The sequence below is a fragment of the Teleopsis dalmanni genome, chromosome 2, assembly GCF_002237135.1.
Source record: "Teleopsis dalmanni isolate 2A chromosome 2, ASM223713v2, whole genome shotgun sequence".
Taxonomy (NCBI): Eukaryota; Metazoa; Arthropoda; class Insecta; order Diptera; family Diopsidae; genus Teleopsis; species Teleopsis dalmanni.
In genome coordinates this window covers 7,519,924-7,537,777 of record NC_051847.1, presented here as the reverse complement: position 1 = coordinate 7,537,777, position 17,854 = coordinate 7,519,924, and the positions used below count along the sequence as shown (strand labels likewise).

General features: G+C 27.8%; 1 protein-coding gene across 1 annotated transcript in view; it reads left to right on the top strand.

Moving 5' to 3' along the window:
- Positions 1 to 16,855: 16,855 nt before the first annotated feature.
- The window catches only part of LOC119678912 (putative fatty acyl-CoA reductase CG5065), an 11,697-nt gene continuing 10,698 nt past the window's right edge, over positions 16,856 to 17,854 (top strand). Inside the window, exon 1 of the mRNA XM_038090999.1 lies at positions 16,856 to 16,967. The gene's annotated coding sequence lies outside the window, so the exon portion shown is untranslated. The remainder of the gene's footprint in view (positions 16,968 to 17,854) is intronic.

Genomic DNA, 17,854 nt, shown 5'->3' with positions numbered 1-17,854 from the left:
AAAAAAATATCGAAGCAAATTTTGTTTTTTTTTTTTGTAATAGTAAAGAAAAAAAAATATTTTTAAAAAGTTTGCTGTAGTTTTTGGCGCATTCAGAAGTACAATAATAAAAAAAAATGTATTGAAATTGCAACAGAAATGGATACGATGTCATTGACCTAATTTCTTTAGGAATACAAGTGCGTCTCTATATGTTATATGTCTCTATAAATTTGAAGTCTGAAGTGTGAAGTGTGAGGAAATAATTGTTATTATTGTAAACTTAGTTACGTGAAGATATTCAGGCTGGGCTCTGAGCCGAGTCACTCTTGCAGCTGTTAGTCGTATGCAGCTCGTATGAAGTACGTAAGTAAATGAGACTTTAAGTTGGAAAATTAATTTTATTAAAACTCAGTACATGTAATATAAATATTTTCTTACAAAAATATGGAAATTTATGATCAAAATAGATCAAGGCCCGTTCTTTGAAATACAATTGACAGAATTTGTACTCATATAAATTTAAAATTTTGAATATCTAAGCTAAAAACTTGCACTTACGGAATAGACTTCAGGGAATGTGTATTCTTACAGAAGAGGGAATAAAACTCTGTAAAGTAAGTTCTGTGCTACTTTTTATTGACGCAACAGCGCTAGAGATCTACTCTAAACCCAGAAGGGGACACATAGACGCAACGGCCGCAGTGCCACATCCCCTAACAATAATAATAAGCTAAAACCCTGAAAAATTCTGTAAATAGTGTCATCGAAATAATATTTAAATATATAGATAATAATTTATTAGCCCGGTTTTTTATTTTTTTGGTTTTTTAAATAGAAATAAAAAAAATATAATTTATTATTTATATTTAAAAACAATTTATATTTTATTAAAATATTTTTTCGATATTTCGACTATCTTCGATAGTCATCTTCAGGGCAACTTAAATATATATTTTGTATCTTTTTATACTTTTATAAATAAATATTTGAAGTAAGTGTATTTATTCGAAACAATTTAAGTCAAGAAGTCTGTTGAGACATAAATAAATATTTGTCTGTCTTTAAAAATTGCTCCTCATTGTTTTCAGATGAGTGTAAATAATGTATTATGTTTTCTAATAATTTTCTTCCCAACAATTTAGAATTGCTATATTTAGTTGCACTTTTCCAGATTATTCTGGATTGGTTGAGCAACTGCCAATTTGTGTTGCATGTTTGTGCAGTAAAAGTAAATAGAGAAATTTTTTATAAAAAAATATGCAACAAATTTTTTTTTTGATTTTTACATACCAAACAAGTAAATTAGCATTGAGGTTTGTGATTTAAACCTCGTATGTAATTTCTATTTTAGTAGGTCAACAAGTTATTAAAGCAAAGCGCCCGCCATGTTCGAGGATTTTCCTACTTAATGAAGTTCTACAAAAATGTTACAATTTTACTCTATATATAGAAAGTCATGTCTCTAACTACTGAACATGAAACATAAATTTTATTTAATTGTTTTGCATTTTTTTTTCTCGATAATAAATTGTTATCAAACTTCCACTTAAAAACAGGTGAATATAAAAATATATTAATATTAAATATGTTTATATAGAGTTATTGTTTTAGTGAGATTATTTTTTTTAAATTTCTCTTAAAGAACTATTAGTACTCCGTATTTTCATTTCTTATTCCACTTTGCATTGCAGTTAACTAGCAGTTTGGTTGTTGTTTATTTTTATAATTGTTATATGAATTTTGGCTAAGTTGAGTGGTGACTGCAGCAGCGTGTGATGGGAATGGAAGGGAAGATAAGGGTAAAGGAAGCGCTATATTTATTATATGAATAATTAGTTTTATGTGCAATATTTGCTATTGTTGCATTAAATTCACTATATAACTTATAGCTGTCATTAGAAGTGAGAGATTTCTTTTTATTTTTTTTACTCAATATTAATCTTATAATGTCTTTAATTTTATAATAAAACATATTTACCCATAAGTAAGTTATGAGGACATTTTTCATGTATGTATGACTTTTTTATTTTTAGAAATTAAATATAATTTCATTTCATATTTAATACGTAAAATTATACTGCTTAAAAGTTGACTGTTTTTGGATCGATTTCGGAAACACCTAATTTTTTTTCAAAATGTTTATATATATGCTTATTTTTATGTTCAAAATGTTTTTTCAAAATGTTTATATTTTTTTAAGGAATTTTTTTTTCAAGTGTTTTTTAAGCAAGCTATAATCTGCATTTTTCATGTGAAATGTTATATATAGTTTTATTGATTTCGCATCTATTTAAGTTAATAAGTTTCTTGATTCATTTAGTCTTTTCGAAAGTAAACACAACTGATGAAAGAATAAGGCATCAAAGTTTTACAAGAATGGCCTGGTATAATGATAACTCGTCTCTATCCATGCTGGAAGTAATACAGTCAAGTAACAGTCACTACGTATTGATATCTAACCCTACGTAGTGATCTTGACTAAAACTACCGATTGATTTTTTGATTCAGGGGTTATTAGATTTTGATTGCTGATTGAATGTCGATAAATAATTTCATACAGAAATTTAACGGCACTCACTCTCGTTTCTTACAAAATCACAATGTTTAGTAAACAATGTTTTTTAACATTATTCAATATTATATATTTTGGTCTAACATATCTGTTCAGTATTAGATAAGTATTAGATTTAAAGGCAATTTAACCATTTATTGATTTATTTCTAATAATAATTTATCAAACTTAAATGGTTATCTAGCATTTTAGCACTAATTTCTTTATTCTTTTTGACCTATTTTTAGTCAATAAATCCAAAGAAATTTTAATAAAGCACCCAATGATTTCTCAAATATTCTTCACACATTATGCGGCCGTTGAATTGTTTAAAAGCATTTTTCGATGGTTACGGTTTCTCTTCCAGAAAATAACTTCGTAGTAATTTTTCTACAGAATAATAAATTTTTCATACAAATATTACAGTTACTAGTAAATGGAGCTGAAATCATTTATGTACAAAGTAATTTTCATATAAAAATTCATTAAATTCATAAGATACATAAACGAGCTGCCACAACGAATAATGCAGATGTTTACCCAAAGATGATGACGAGCGCTTAAATACGTGAACGTGTGTAAGATTTTGAAATATTTACAATTGAAATTAGCACGGCTCAAGAGGATTTTGCATTTCAAAATATGCAGAAAAATATATTATAATATATTACACATACGTACATTCATACATACATACCATAATTTATAAATTGTAAAAATCGTAAAGCAATATGTAACTAAAATGCTATAAGCATATGCGAGCGGGATGCGCAATGCGCAACACGCAACGAATGCGCATCATGATCACGGTCAGATACACAAACATTAACTGCAAACTCACACTCACACAAACACAAGAACTCACACAATCACAACATTGTAAGTAAAGTAAAGTAAAGTGAAGTAAGGTAAAGTAAAGCAGCATGAACGGATGCCACTGTAGACGCCATTTTTGATAAAGTTGAAAGCCAGAAGTGGCATTAAGACGAGTCGTTGTACGCTGACGAGCAGAAGATACAAAAAGTAAAACGAAAAAATTGCAAAAATGTAAAAAGAAAAAATAATTAAATAAAGAAAACATATAAAAATAAAATAATATTAAAAAAATATTAATAATAATAGCAAGTGTAATTGCAAAACAATATCTTCAACGCACGAACCAACTGCAACATAAGAAGTGATAAACCGACATCAGAGTATAACAGTTTAATCAATTAAATTGAATTTAAATTAAATTAAAAATAAAAATAAAAATAAAAATAATAAGAGACAATTTCGTATAAATAAATTATTAAATTCCAGAAAAGTGTATAGGTAATCGACATATCACAATATCATATTATATTAAACATATGAACAATAGTCGTAGACTACTTTGACCCACTTCCAGCGACTACATTGCGACTCCATTGCGACTACATTTCGACTCCACTCAGTTTAAAACGCGTTCGTTCGCTTGGTTTTGCGTCTGCGCTGTTGTCACAGTACCTTCATTCACACAATTTTCTGACCTACTTCCGCCTCGCACACAATGCTTATTTAGTGTAAATCTAGACATGTAAAAGATAAAAATTCTAAAAAAATTGTATTAAAGATTTAATCGTTTAAAAAGCATTTAAGAGCTTTTATCAAACAAAAATTCAAAAAATCTTAATTCTAGATTTGTTTGTGCTTCTTCTCGTGCTACTGAAGAGACAGAATAGGTTCGTGTTTATATCAAGAATTTTGTAATTGATGTGACTTAGTATGCGATGAGGAACACTAGCGGATTTGAAATGTTACAGGTCATATCAAGAAAACGATTATAAATAGATTTTCTACAAAAAGTATTTCCCATGTTTATTCCTTCATTTTAGTGGAGTTGGTCAGCACTTTTTATACTATGTTCCTTTTTATTTTTTATTAAAAATTCGATTATTTTTTTAATGTTGTTAGCAATTAGTTTGATTTCTGTTCAATTTAATGTGTACATGCACTCAACAGCTAAGTTGAGCACTGACTGCATGTATGAGTGAAGTTAAAGATATTACTTAGTAGTTAATGTGAATTCAATTCAAAAGTGAAATCCATATGAATATATTTTTTTCAATATATAACTCTACTTTAGTGAATAATCTTAAGGATTTACAGAAATATGTTTTTGAAGTTCTAAGATATTTGATTTTGTAGGTTTCATAAATATAATTTTATAGTTCTAATTTATTACATTTATAAGAAATAATTTAAACTACGTTTCGCAAAAAACTAAAAATAATAATTTCAAACTAGAAAACGAAAAAAAAACCGTTCTTACCTGAAACAGCTAGTGTTTAACATTTATTGAACCAATGTTGACGTTGCAAACTCAGGAACTATCTTCTAGTTGACAGCAATCTAATTCAGTTGCTCTTTTTTTTGTAATGCACTAGAAAGAGATAAAGTAAGTGCTTGATGGTTAGTCCTTTCTTCTCTTTACCACAGTTTTCGCTGTAGTTAGAGACAATAGATAGATATACATTGCTAACCTGGTTCGCTTCATTGATTTCATCAAGAATACATACTCTTTGTTGATAAATTTATGTCTACTTAATTGGGTGAGAAGAATCTTAAGAACCTAGAAAATATATACACTGTTGTCATTATTGTAAAAAAAAGAAGAAATAGAAGTTATCTTCAATAATTTTATATTTTTGCAATCTATACATAAAACCTCTGTAGGCGTTTAACACTAAATATTTCGTTTTATATATAATATACCCAAGATAAAACTTAAACTCATCAATTAGTTTCCCTTATATAAAAATTTTTAGATTTCCAGCTGTAGTTTCTTGATTTTTGTCTAATTGCTCTGGATATTCTGTCTTTGAATATACACAGTCATAACATAAAAAAGGGCAATTATTTAATAAAGAAATTAAAATCTTTTCAAGTCTAAGCTTTTTTACGATCGCTTAAATTTTTGTTGTGCTTTAATGAAGCACATCGATTAAGAAGAAAATAAAAATAAGAATCACGTTTCTGGTAACAAAGTCCATTAATACAATAAAATTATTCATAAATACATATTAAAAAAGTGAAATTTCTTTATTTCCTACTATTAAATTTGAAAAAATGTTAGAGGTAGAAACTACAATCTGAGACGGTTGATTCAGTTCAATAAATAGTTTACAATAATATAGAATACAATGTGTAATTTGTCTGTAAAGAGGTTATAGTTCATAAATTTTCTTTTTTTTCATATTTTTACTATAATAACAGCAACAAATAAGTTTTTGTTATGAAATTAGAAATTTACATTTACCACCGAAAACATTCGTTCAGCATACAAATAGCTCATTACAAAGTCGTAAAGCTCATTCACTTTCTTTATACGATTTACTTGTTTATGTGGACTTTATGTTATTGGGTTTGTTTTCTATTAGGTATTGTATTGAAAAAAATTACAAATTTCAAAGAATGCTTAATGCATGATATCACGATATTGAATTAATGATCGTGATATGAATTATGCATAAATTAAGAATGCACATTTTCTTTATAACCGTTCGAATACATACGATCCCATTATGTAGAACTTTATTTAGTTCAAGGAAGTGTACGCGAACATATACCTAATTTATAAGGTCGCGATTGAACAGAGTGTAAAAATCGGCTGTGCATTTTAAATTAATTCAAGCTTTAGATGGATATTGACAAAAACTTTCTTAATATGAAATACGAGTATTGAGTGATGCTTTATGAGCTAAATTACCTATGGTTTCTTTAATATTCTAAAATGATAATTAAAATGCACATGGCGTTTATTAAGAATAGAAGTGTTGCTAAGCTAAATTTATGAAATTTTTTGTATGTATGAACGTTATCAAAATTTTTAATTCAGTGTTTAATTAAGCTTAGCGACTCCAATATGGAGATTTGTTTTTAATTTTTGTTTTATGTACGTTAGGTAGTTATAGAATATAACATAGTTTGTGACGCTCTGTTTCTTTATAATAGTTTTAGTTTATGTGATATAAGTGTGATTTTCTAAATATATATTTGTAAAAATATATAAAATATATATTCATTGAAATAAGAAAAACACTTGCCACACTTGAGGAAAATTGAGCTTCGTCTCTCTTAGGTCTGGTTGCTACTGTTGTACATATAGAAATCGTATAGATAAGGCTGCACTAGAATCGAAATTAAAACTAGAAAGTATATAGTGATATTGACCCATGATTATATCTTTATTAAAGTATTTTATTAACTTAAATAGTTTTTAAATGATTTTAAAATCATTTGAGCTAATTAAGTTTTTTTTTTGTAGTAGATACGTTAGATTTCGGTTAAGATTTTGACTTGTGTTTTTTTATAAGTTAATTTCATTTAACAAATTTCCTTTGTATTAAGAAATACTTTTATCGTTTTAGCTCCATAAAAATGTTTAGTTGCAAAGTAAAATTTTTTAACTTAGTTGATAAAAAAATGCATACATAGTTAATGTATGTTAAAACACAAAATCAATGTTCAATAAATAAACTAAAAACAAATTACTAAAAAAATAAAATAAATAAGGTACAATGAAGTCAATAATAGTACAAAATGAACAGTTTTGGTGATGAGAATATAAAAAGTCCATTAAGGCATTTAGAACATTGCACCGAACTTATGCTAACTGTGCGCATAATGGCATCAATGAATTTTACCATTAAACACTCTGAATGTGGCTTAAATTATAAGTGAAATTTCTTGAATTTCAAGTTTCACAATGCTTCTTCTTTTATTTTCCGTCAAAAAGTTACTTTTTTTGTCTGTTAACACGATACTGTTATTGACTCTAGAGTAACTGAATTTCTTCTTGTAGTTTTTATTACACTCACTTGTATGTGCAAGGCGGTGTGTGACTGTAAGTAGCATTACTGCCGATGTTCTTAACATGAAGCCACTTCTCATGCCATGTTGCTTGCCTTGCTCTGGCTGAGTTGAAGAATAAGAATAAGAAAAAAGGCACACATGAAATTGTGAAAAAAGTAAACAATCCCACATATGAACCTGTATAACAAGCCATACACGCAAACACACATACATATGTAAACATTGGCAAACGGTACCGCAAAACTTGCCGCAACCAAGTGCAAGTATTCGGGCGTATATTTGACCCATTTTTCAACGTTGTGTGCTAAGCAAGTTCATCAGTTGTTGGTAGTTAGTATGAAATGCTTACCACTCACCACTCACTACTCGCTGCTTGTTTTTGGGATTTTTGGTTTTATATTTCTTGTGTTCTCTTTCTGTGTTCTTTTTCTTTTTTCTTGTTTATTTTTTAATTTTGCTTGAAAATGAAAAGTTTTTTTTTTTAAATATTTTGACAAATGCGGAAAATTTCTTTGACATTTGTACCGGAACTGCTACATTTTAAGTGTGTATGTTAGGCACAGTTCGGTAATGCAAAAGCTTTGCCATAATGGAAACATAACAAGATTGTGATTGTGTAAATATTTGTAGTTCACATGATGTTGCCTTAATGGCACATAATATAATATTTAATATTTTTGAGCTATAATATTTTGGTTATGTGTAATGGAGAATTTCTATTTATTTTTACGAGATTCTATATTATTTTCATTTTCAGTATACTTAAAATTGGCATTGGAACTTTTAATATTATAATACTCGCATATATATGAATATTGTAAAAATATTTACTTCTGTCGGTTTTTGTTGTACATGTTGTACTTGTCATGTTCCTAAATCTTATTATGTACATGGTATTTTGTGGTGGCATTTCTAATTAACAACTGTGAAACTGGGAAGGTAGCAAAGAAATATTTAAAATTAAAACAGAAATCAAATAAAATATATCATGTCGTTTCTTTATACCTTTTCATACATTCCCAATAATTTACTACTATGCAATACATCTTTGTGGATTACTTGAAGTTTAGTGTGAGTTTATTTTATAAACTTTATTATTACATATATTTTATGTAAATTTCATGAATTTAAAAAGTTTATAATTATATGTGTGAGCTATCTGAATACGACTAAATTATGGGATATTTTATCGGAAGTAAGTTCCAAAAAAAAAAAATAAATAAAAAAATATATATTTTAGATGAAAAGCATCGACTGCTACCTCTTAGGAGAAGATTACCACTATTGAGCCATCTGGTTGGGAAACTGCATTACAGTAATTAAGGGCGAGAGTTGAGATATAAAGACTAAGTACCTAGAAGTATAGATTATTCGAAGCTAGAAGACAGGAGCGTATTATAGCGTGAATAAGGGTAGGTGGGTAGGCGGAGGAGGTGGAATCGTTGCGCAAGCTCAGCGGTGTATTAGTTGTAGACTCCGTGATCAAGGTTACGGAAGCCTAGGTTATATTAGGGGGTGATGGCGGTATCTGAATGCCTCTGATTGAAATATATGATGAGGAATTGCAGTGCATGGAAGCGCATGGCTAGCAAGAAGTCAGAGAACAACACTGCTAGGGGTAATGAATGGTTTTAAACTCTTTTTCTATTCATATTTTCGTGTTATTGGTGTAATAAGCTGTATCTTTGACATATACTTGTATTAATATGAGTGAAGTTATGAGTGAGTAGAGAAAAGGCGCTTACTTCCTAAATAATATGAATTAACTTAGTACAGAAAATATTTTTTTGCCAAGAAAGATCAAAATATTTCTTGTAATAAATGACGTCAAGGATATTTCATAAGAGACCTTTAATAAATAATAGTTAGTAAATAAATAAACTATATTTTATGATATTGTATTGTAAATTAGTTTTAATTCGTTTTTATTTTCCACAAAATGTATGATTTCTTGTTAGACGTATTACTTTCTGGCCTCCATTTTAATTGATTATAAATGAAAAACCACTTAAATGTTTTTTTTTAAAAATTTTTTAACTAACTTGATACTAATGGATTTATTTTTCTTTAAAAAGCTAAAATAGCAGTCGTGCAGTACGACAGTGCAGTAAAGTCTTATTTATTTATAATCAATTCAGATATTAAGTAAATAAGTTAAAAATCTTTTTAAATATCTCTGCATTATATACGTATATTTTTTTGTAAAATGAAAAGGGCAAAATTGGTTTAAACTACAATCGCATTGACAGTTCTAGCACTTGAGGTGATTTTAAGCCTCATTAGAAACGTTTAACCAATATTTTTACTTATTTCACTTACGTATCTTTTACATTTGTTCTTGGTGGTATATCATTTATTTTTTAGTCATTATGCTATGGCAAATGAATAAGAAGCTTTCAATTAGAATACCATGAAAACCTAAGTTAAAGTTTAAAACTGATGTATTATACGACGTAATTAATTTTCAAAAAAAATTTTTACTTTCTTTCAATTAAGAAGGTTGGTCATAGTTTGTTTATTGGAACTGTAGAGTTTATGGCGGATTTCCCTATAACATATGTACTTAAAAATCGAATTTATATAACGCGGTTGAAAAAATCATGTTCGTATGAGCCGCTCAAAAAGGTTTCGTATTATAAACGAAACGTATCTATAGTGTTTTAGAGATTCTATTGTACTCAGTGGAACTGTGATAAGCTAGAAGTATTAAGCAGTGCTAGCGTGTGCCATATCCACACGCATAATTTCTATGTGTACCGGCAAAACTTGTTCCAATGCAGTGTGATCAGTGCATAAAAACCGATCCGAGTTGAGAGCATCATGTTATTAAGCCATTACGACAGATAAACACTTAAATTATTGTAGATCTAATTTATTGAGTTATAAAAATTTATACTAATGGGTATTAATATTTTTCTATAAAAAATGATAAAAGCTTTGAACTTTGATCTATTCTTATATAGTAAGATTTTGTTATATTGCATGTTCAACTATTTTATATTTATTTACCATTTGCATACATTTAAATAATTTGCGAAAGCACGTACTTAGATATTACTTAGAAAACTTTATTTATTATTTTTAAAGTGTTTGCTAGAGTAAAATATCCTCTCAACGTCATTTTTTAAATTAATCATTCATAAAATCACAAGTAATATTTCTGATGAACTAAAAGTATGGAAAATTCTAAATTTATTAACAATATTTGAGGTTCAGTACAATATTGACAATTTCAAACTTCAACAATTGAAGTCTACAGTATTGTAAAGGGTTTCTAAGTATTGAATAAAAATTAAAATTATAAGTTAGTAAATATTTCAGTGGAAAAAAGTTTTATTTCGCAAATGTGAAAATTTTTTATTCATAAACAAATGTAAATAAAAAATTAACAAGTGTTAATATTAATGTAAAAAAGCGTTAAATAATAATTATTAAAACTGTCTATTTTTGTGGACATTGATCTTTTCACAATGAATTTTAATTTTAAATTCAATGAATTTTTATTCTGAAAATTCAAGTTTTTTTTGTACTGAAATAGTTAATATGAATATAATATAATATAGCATAAAAATTATTTTTACAATTACTTTGAGAAACTATTTCATAAATAAAATAAAATAAAATTTGTTATTATATTCAGAAGTGCAACATCTCCAAAGTAAAAAAAATTGAAGTCATTGGCACCAAACCATTGACCCCATTCTATTAATTAATATTTGAATAATAAATTTTTGTTATCCGTTCTTCATATAACGTTATAAATTTTTACAATATTTATATTTTGAAATAAGTTAAAGCCAAAATTGATGTAAAAACCCAAACTGACCTACGCCTTTACCACCTTCAAATTTGACTTTCACTTTTAGCAAAAATTCCGCAAGATCTTTTATTTGTTTTTAACCGATTTTTTATTTTCGAATCTTTTTATCACATTTTTGGAAATATATAATTTCGGCTTGTAAAATTATTAAACATTTTTGGAACTACATCGTCATAGAAGATTCGTTAACTAGTTCAGTTAATGCTCCCAATAAGCGAATTTGAATCGAATTTGAATCAATGTGTATAATGTGGAATCTTTAACTGAAATAAACCTGTCTCAAGATGTTAATTTTGTTTTTATTTAAATTGGCAGCATTGCCATTGATTGTGCCAATTTTCAGAGTGATTTACTACGCAAATTAAATTGAACAATATTTGCGACATTATGCGATGGTCTTCCATTAGATCTGCCCAAAAAGTATGAATAATTACTGCCCGTCCAAAGACAACTAATATACAATCAGATACGTAGTTAAGCAATCAATATAAATTAGATTGATTATTATCACTTATACTTACTGACAGACAATTTAACTGTGCTCTCACTAGTTGTAGTAATATTGTATATAGCAGCCTTTATCTCAAGTAAGATATTCTCGACCCACATTCCTGAGATTTAGGTTTAATTAAAAGTACTTAGGATCAATAAAATTATCTATGATGTTTCCTAATAAAATCGCATATAGTAGGCTTTATCTTACATGTAAGCCTTCTGCAAATATTTTATTTTATTTCCATTAATATCAGAATATCTAAGCTTTAAAAAGTAGTTTTAAAGTTTATCACCCAACTTCTGACCTAACTATTTTCTAACCTCTGTTTATCTTCACTAATTATAAGATATCAACATCTAATCTAAGCATTACTATGTTATAAACATTACTACTTAAAAGTTTAGAACTGTTAAGTTAGCATTGTTTCAAGTAATAAACTTAGTTTAGTCTTATTAAAAACTTGCTTCATATCTTTTTGTTGCTATAATCGTTCCAAACGGAAGCAGTGATCGTCCCAAATTGCTCAATTTTTTTTCTTTTTTTTGGGACGCCAATCCAGTTAATTCTTCCTTTACTAGTTCATATCGCTTTGGTGATCTAGTTTCATTTTTACGGTTATTTGGTGAAACATATTCGATAGACAAGAGTTTGTGTAAGATTTCCTGAACTGCAGGAATGCAACTTGCAACTAGGATTTTGAGATTATAAAGTCGCTTATAAGATATCGAGTTCATGTCTTGGTTTTTGTGATTGGCTCTTATTTTATAGATATAAACTGTATCATTTTTAATTTTAAATATTTCAAGTTAAATTAACAAAATGTAGAAAAATTCAAATTATCTGTCATATCATATAAAACTGCTGTTAATTCCAGGGTAAGCTTCCTACTCTTGCAAAATATCTAGAGTGTTATAAACTGATCTCGAGTGTTATACATTAATCTCCAGTGGTATATAGATGTACCTAACGAAAGTGAAAATTGCACTGAAAATGCATTGAAAGAACATCTCGATTGAAAAAATTGCCTCATATTTATCAATCGAAAACGCCATTAGACTTAGTTTTTTAAATTTAACCAAAGAATCAGAGAATTTGATTTACATTATAAAAAAATTTCATGTTTGGCATATTATATTCATTAAGATACTTCGGAAGTTATTTATGTTGAAGTGGAAGTGTCGAAATATTCACAATATCATGTGGAATAAATGACATCAACTTATCATTATCACGCTTTCTGATTTTTTGAGTTCTATTGTTTCAGAAAATAAGTTCCTAGCGTGTTTAATATATATTTGGCATGTGTTTTATAATAATAAAGTATTTGTAAAGCACATTTTTCATACTCCTCACATCTGGATCAAGAGTTATTAAAGAAAATATTCCATTTCTAACCGACAGTGTTGAACTATAATCAATGTTAAAGTAGTAATAAATATAATAAATATTATTTCATTAAATTATAGGAAAACATAAATTGATATGCTCAAACTGTGATAGAGGGGTTTCGAGTGTTTCTATTGCTCTTTTACATACTCTGTTGAGACCTTTCTGGTGGTGTTGTGTCTAATGTAATCTAATGTATATTTATTATTAATATATTATAAAAGGGAAATAATTATGTAAATATATACATAATAAATAGTAAGAAATAATATATAAATTTATGTTATTAAACTTTGTAATTAATTTATTAAACTTTTGGATTTTGGATCGGCAGTTCAGAAAACCGCTTGTAGCGCTCTGAATCCGAGTCCGAGTCCGAATCCGAATCCGCATCTTTTTCTTAATTTTGAGTCAAATACTTTCGTAAATAGCAATGAATTTGTATATTTTGCTTTCAATTTCGCTTTCGTCATCATTTACATACATTATTATGATCGTGTATCTTGCAATAATATCAACATAATTGGTTAGTTATGAATTTTTATTTGTGTATTTTTCTACCATTATTCTCAATATTATATAAGATTGAAATACAAATTGTTATTAATGAAAAAAAAAATCAAAAATCAAAACATAAACAAATACGAAATGTGTCGAAAATGTATTAGGCGAAAATATTTGGCACAGTTTATTGTGACATTTCGTAGAGTTGCAAAATTTTTTAAAGTTTTTAATTAAATATTTAAATATTTGCACTTATGCTTTGAATTCAAACTGCGGTTAAAGTGCGGTTAAAGCGCGGTTAAACTGTTTGTGAAAACACTCAATACGATGAATCCGATGAATGCGATGAAGAAGATGATGTAGTGTTTAAATTTAAAAATAGTAAAAGCAATAAAATTAGTTTTAATATGAGTTATTTTTGTTCACTCTTATTATACGATATCAATTGCTTATTATTACTATATTAGTGTATATAGTAAAGAATACTATATACTATGCCATTTAAATGGAAATTGTCGTCTAAAGTGACTAAAATAGTTGCAGTTTTCAATTGAAATGAATGTAAATCAGATAAATAAATTAAACGTCTTCATTCATGCATATTTCATACTTAAACCTAACCTGAATCTGAACTCCGTAGTAGTTCAGCTGATGTCGCAATTTATACATTTTATATGCAAACAGAAAAGTACAAGTACTCGTGTCTGTTCTGGCTATGAATATAATTACCAGTAAGAAAATCTTATTCAAGTAGCCACGGCATTGTGGAGGTCAAAACACAACTAATCGTTGGAAATACTCGTGATTTAGATCCGTTGTAGTAAGAAATTAAAATATTTTACTTAAATACGATACCATCATCATTCATCAGAGTTTTTAATAAAAACTGTTTTAACATTTTATTTCGTATTAAAAAATGTGAAATAAACAGCTAGGAAATCCTTAAAAGCGTTTGCAGATATAAACGAAACCATATGAGTTGGTAATTCATTTTATGTATATATTGAAAATCTGAATTTTTTCATCTGATCAGCGATTTCAAGAGAATTAATTTGTCGGAATCGCTTGAAAAGGTGAAAACATCAGCAATATGTATATCAATGGTTGCTTTAAGAAGTAGAATAGATTTAAGAATCGTGCACATACAAAATCACTAAAATAAGGTTGTAAATCATTGGTATCGGAAAAAATTGGAATACAAAAAAAAAATCTATTTTACATTGGATAGAAATAGCTAAGAATGATGAAATAATAATACAGAAGATATGAATAAAATATACGTCATTTATATGATTTATTTAATTTGAATTTCTTAGTCAAATCAGTACCATTTGAATAATTTTTTTTACACACTATTTTATTATATTTATTATTTAATTAAAACTAGAAAATAAATGAATATTTGCGCAATAATTCTATCCATTGAAATGATTTAGTGGATAACTGATTAATAATGATGACAAGACTAAAAGTCGTTAATTAAAGGTGGTATAATAAACGCAACTGAATACACATAAATAAAGCAACGCTTAATTGAGTTGTATAAATAATTACATTTTAAAATTAATTCTTTAAGACGTAATTAAACTTTAATTGGCGACAAATTGTTTTAAAAGGACTGAGATTTCATAATTTGTGCAATCAGTTTGATGGGTTCTTAATGACATAATTTTATATGTCATTATGTGATACTTTTATCATTTTCGTTTAAATATGTAACAGTTATTCCAATGATTCGATTGCACAATTTCTTCCACGACTTTCATCCGCTATAAGTTTATGTATTGCCTGCCTCATAACACTGACAAAACAACCAATTGTGCATGACAGTAGTCCAGTAGGTGGTGAACGACTAGTACGCGACGAGTGATCTTAAATAGTAATCAATCGCCAAAGCTAAAGTAATTTGCAACTATTTTTTGGCCATTGAACCATGTCCTTTGCTATCCTATCGTACAAATTATATCCTTTCTATTGCCTAATAATTATAATAGCTCAAAATTGTTAAGGTATTATACCTCATTTATTTCAAAATTTTAGTAAATTCCCTTTTTGTTGTACATCGAATACTTCTAGTTTATGGTCGTGTTGGCAGAACTTTGGGTTTCGTCCGTAGTCTGTAGTCCGTAACCGCTGTTATAAAATTTAAGTAAAAATTTTTCAAATGGTGGTTAAAGCAGATTATTTTCTTAATATTTGTATTAGGAATATCTACCAGGATAATTGCTTCTTCAGTCTTTATTCAACTCGTGACTTTAAAAATCGGTAAAATATGCGAATATAAACGTATTTTAATAATTCGCATAAAACAGTAATAATTGGAACGTACTTGATTTGATGTCATCATAAGTGGACTACTTTTAATCCAATCTGAGGACGATTATTTATTTGTAGACCTTTTAGTTGTGAAAAATTTTACTTACTTACCGCAGTGGTGGTGAGGATGAAGAAAGTGCCTCCCACCTGCTTTGTTTCTGTCCGCCACATGAGCCTTAACATTTTAGGGGCCTTCTTTTTTGAGGATCTTGGCGAACATAAGCTGTGTGAAAGGTTCTAGTTTTAGCCCTTGAGATTTTAATAATATGGTAGCACAATGGGCCTATGGGCCTATAGGCTCCCCCCTGGGATCGCCGATATAACCGAACCTAACCTAACCTATTTACTTTAGTATTATTATGTAGAACTATCGATCGTAATATAATACGAATTGTTTTACATATCAGAAGTATAGTATATGGTATATAGGTATCTATCTCGATTGAGAACTTAAATGTAATCATAAATTTGTCTGTAATATCATATTTAGACTTAGATCTTAGCGATTGCTGGAATTGACTCAGAGAAGATACAATACCTTTGTTAAGTTGTTAAAAGGCGGAAAATAAATAAATCTTTGTTTACTTAGATTTGTGATAGAACAAAAAGTCATTTGAGATTTTGTTATTGTTGACAATACATTTGCAGTTAAAAATATCTCAATTATTGTGTATTGTAGTCAGTGTTGTTTGAAATGTTGTTGCACTTTGACTACAAAAATAAAAAGAAATGTTGTACGGATATTTCTCTCTATATAAACATTTACTAAGTAATGCTTGAGCGGTACTTAACCGCCCATACACACTCGTTTACACTTTAACTGAGTCTTGCACTTGAATTACATGACATGTTCATAGTGCCTATACATTAAATTATTAATGAACAAATATTTTAAACAAATTTTTTTTTTTAATATAGTAGAAGAATTTTTTGTAGTTGCGTCTCATTAGGTTTTTGTCATTGATACGCGTCGGTTCTGAAGTTGAGAAGTTGAGAAAAATAATTTGAATATTTTGTGTTTAGTAACTTCAATTACTTAGTGTCTTCAATTAAAGCTCGTCTTTTTTTCCTCTATGGTAAATTTCTATTCATTAAAATAATTTTTCTTTTCTTTTCTTTTCTTTTCTACAGAAAAGAAGATGATACCATAAAAATTTAGTTTTTAATGTGATGTTTTGTGAAACTTAACAAGTGCTTCAGTGTGATTGTGCGTAAATTTTCTTATAAAATGCTTCAGTTTTTCAATTATTTTTTACTATTATTTTTACTTTATATTTTTTCAATTGATGAAATATTAACTAAAGTTGTAGTATTAACTCTTACTCCACTAAATTACTAAAGAATCGGAAATACAATAGTTTACACGTGATAGGTTGGCTCCACCAGTTTCAATCCACATGGATCCACATACACTTTCAGAAAACCAATTAATTCCATTGAAGTTCCTGTTTCCTTTAATGAAATCAAATCTTAATCAAATCTTTAATAATAATAAAAATAAAATTTTATTAAATTTTTTAAAAAGTCTAAGATTCTAATTTTTTATTATTTAATATTAGAAGACAACAGTTATATTAAAATTGATCAGAGTATTTACTTATTAGTGGATTAGTTATAGTTCACTTATACGCGTAACAATATTTCACGGATGGAGACAAAATATTCATTTAAGGCAAATTTAAGACAAAACCATGAGCATTGCTTTCTAGAATACTTATAAAATATATGTGATGTCATCATTATACCGTATGATATAGTAATGACTAATGGCTGTAATCAGAGTATAATCCAATATAGTGTTTTTTGTGCTACAAAATAATATCGATGTGACTTAAAAGAAATCAATGATTTTATTTCAGAAGATGCGATGATTCCTAAAGTATTTTGATCCATTGTTTGTTTGTCAGGTTTGCTTTAATATTTTTATATAAACCGTAAACTGTTTGCGAATGAAGTACTTATC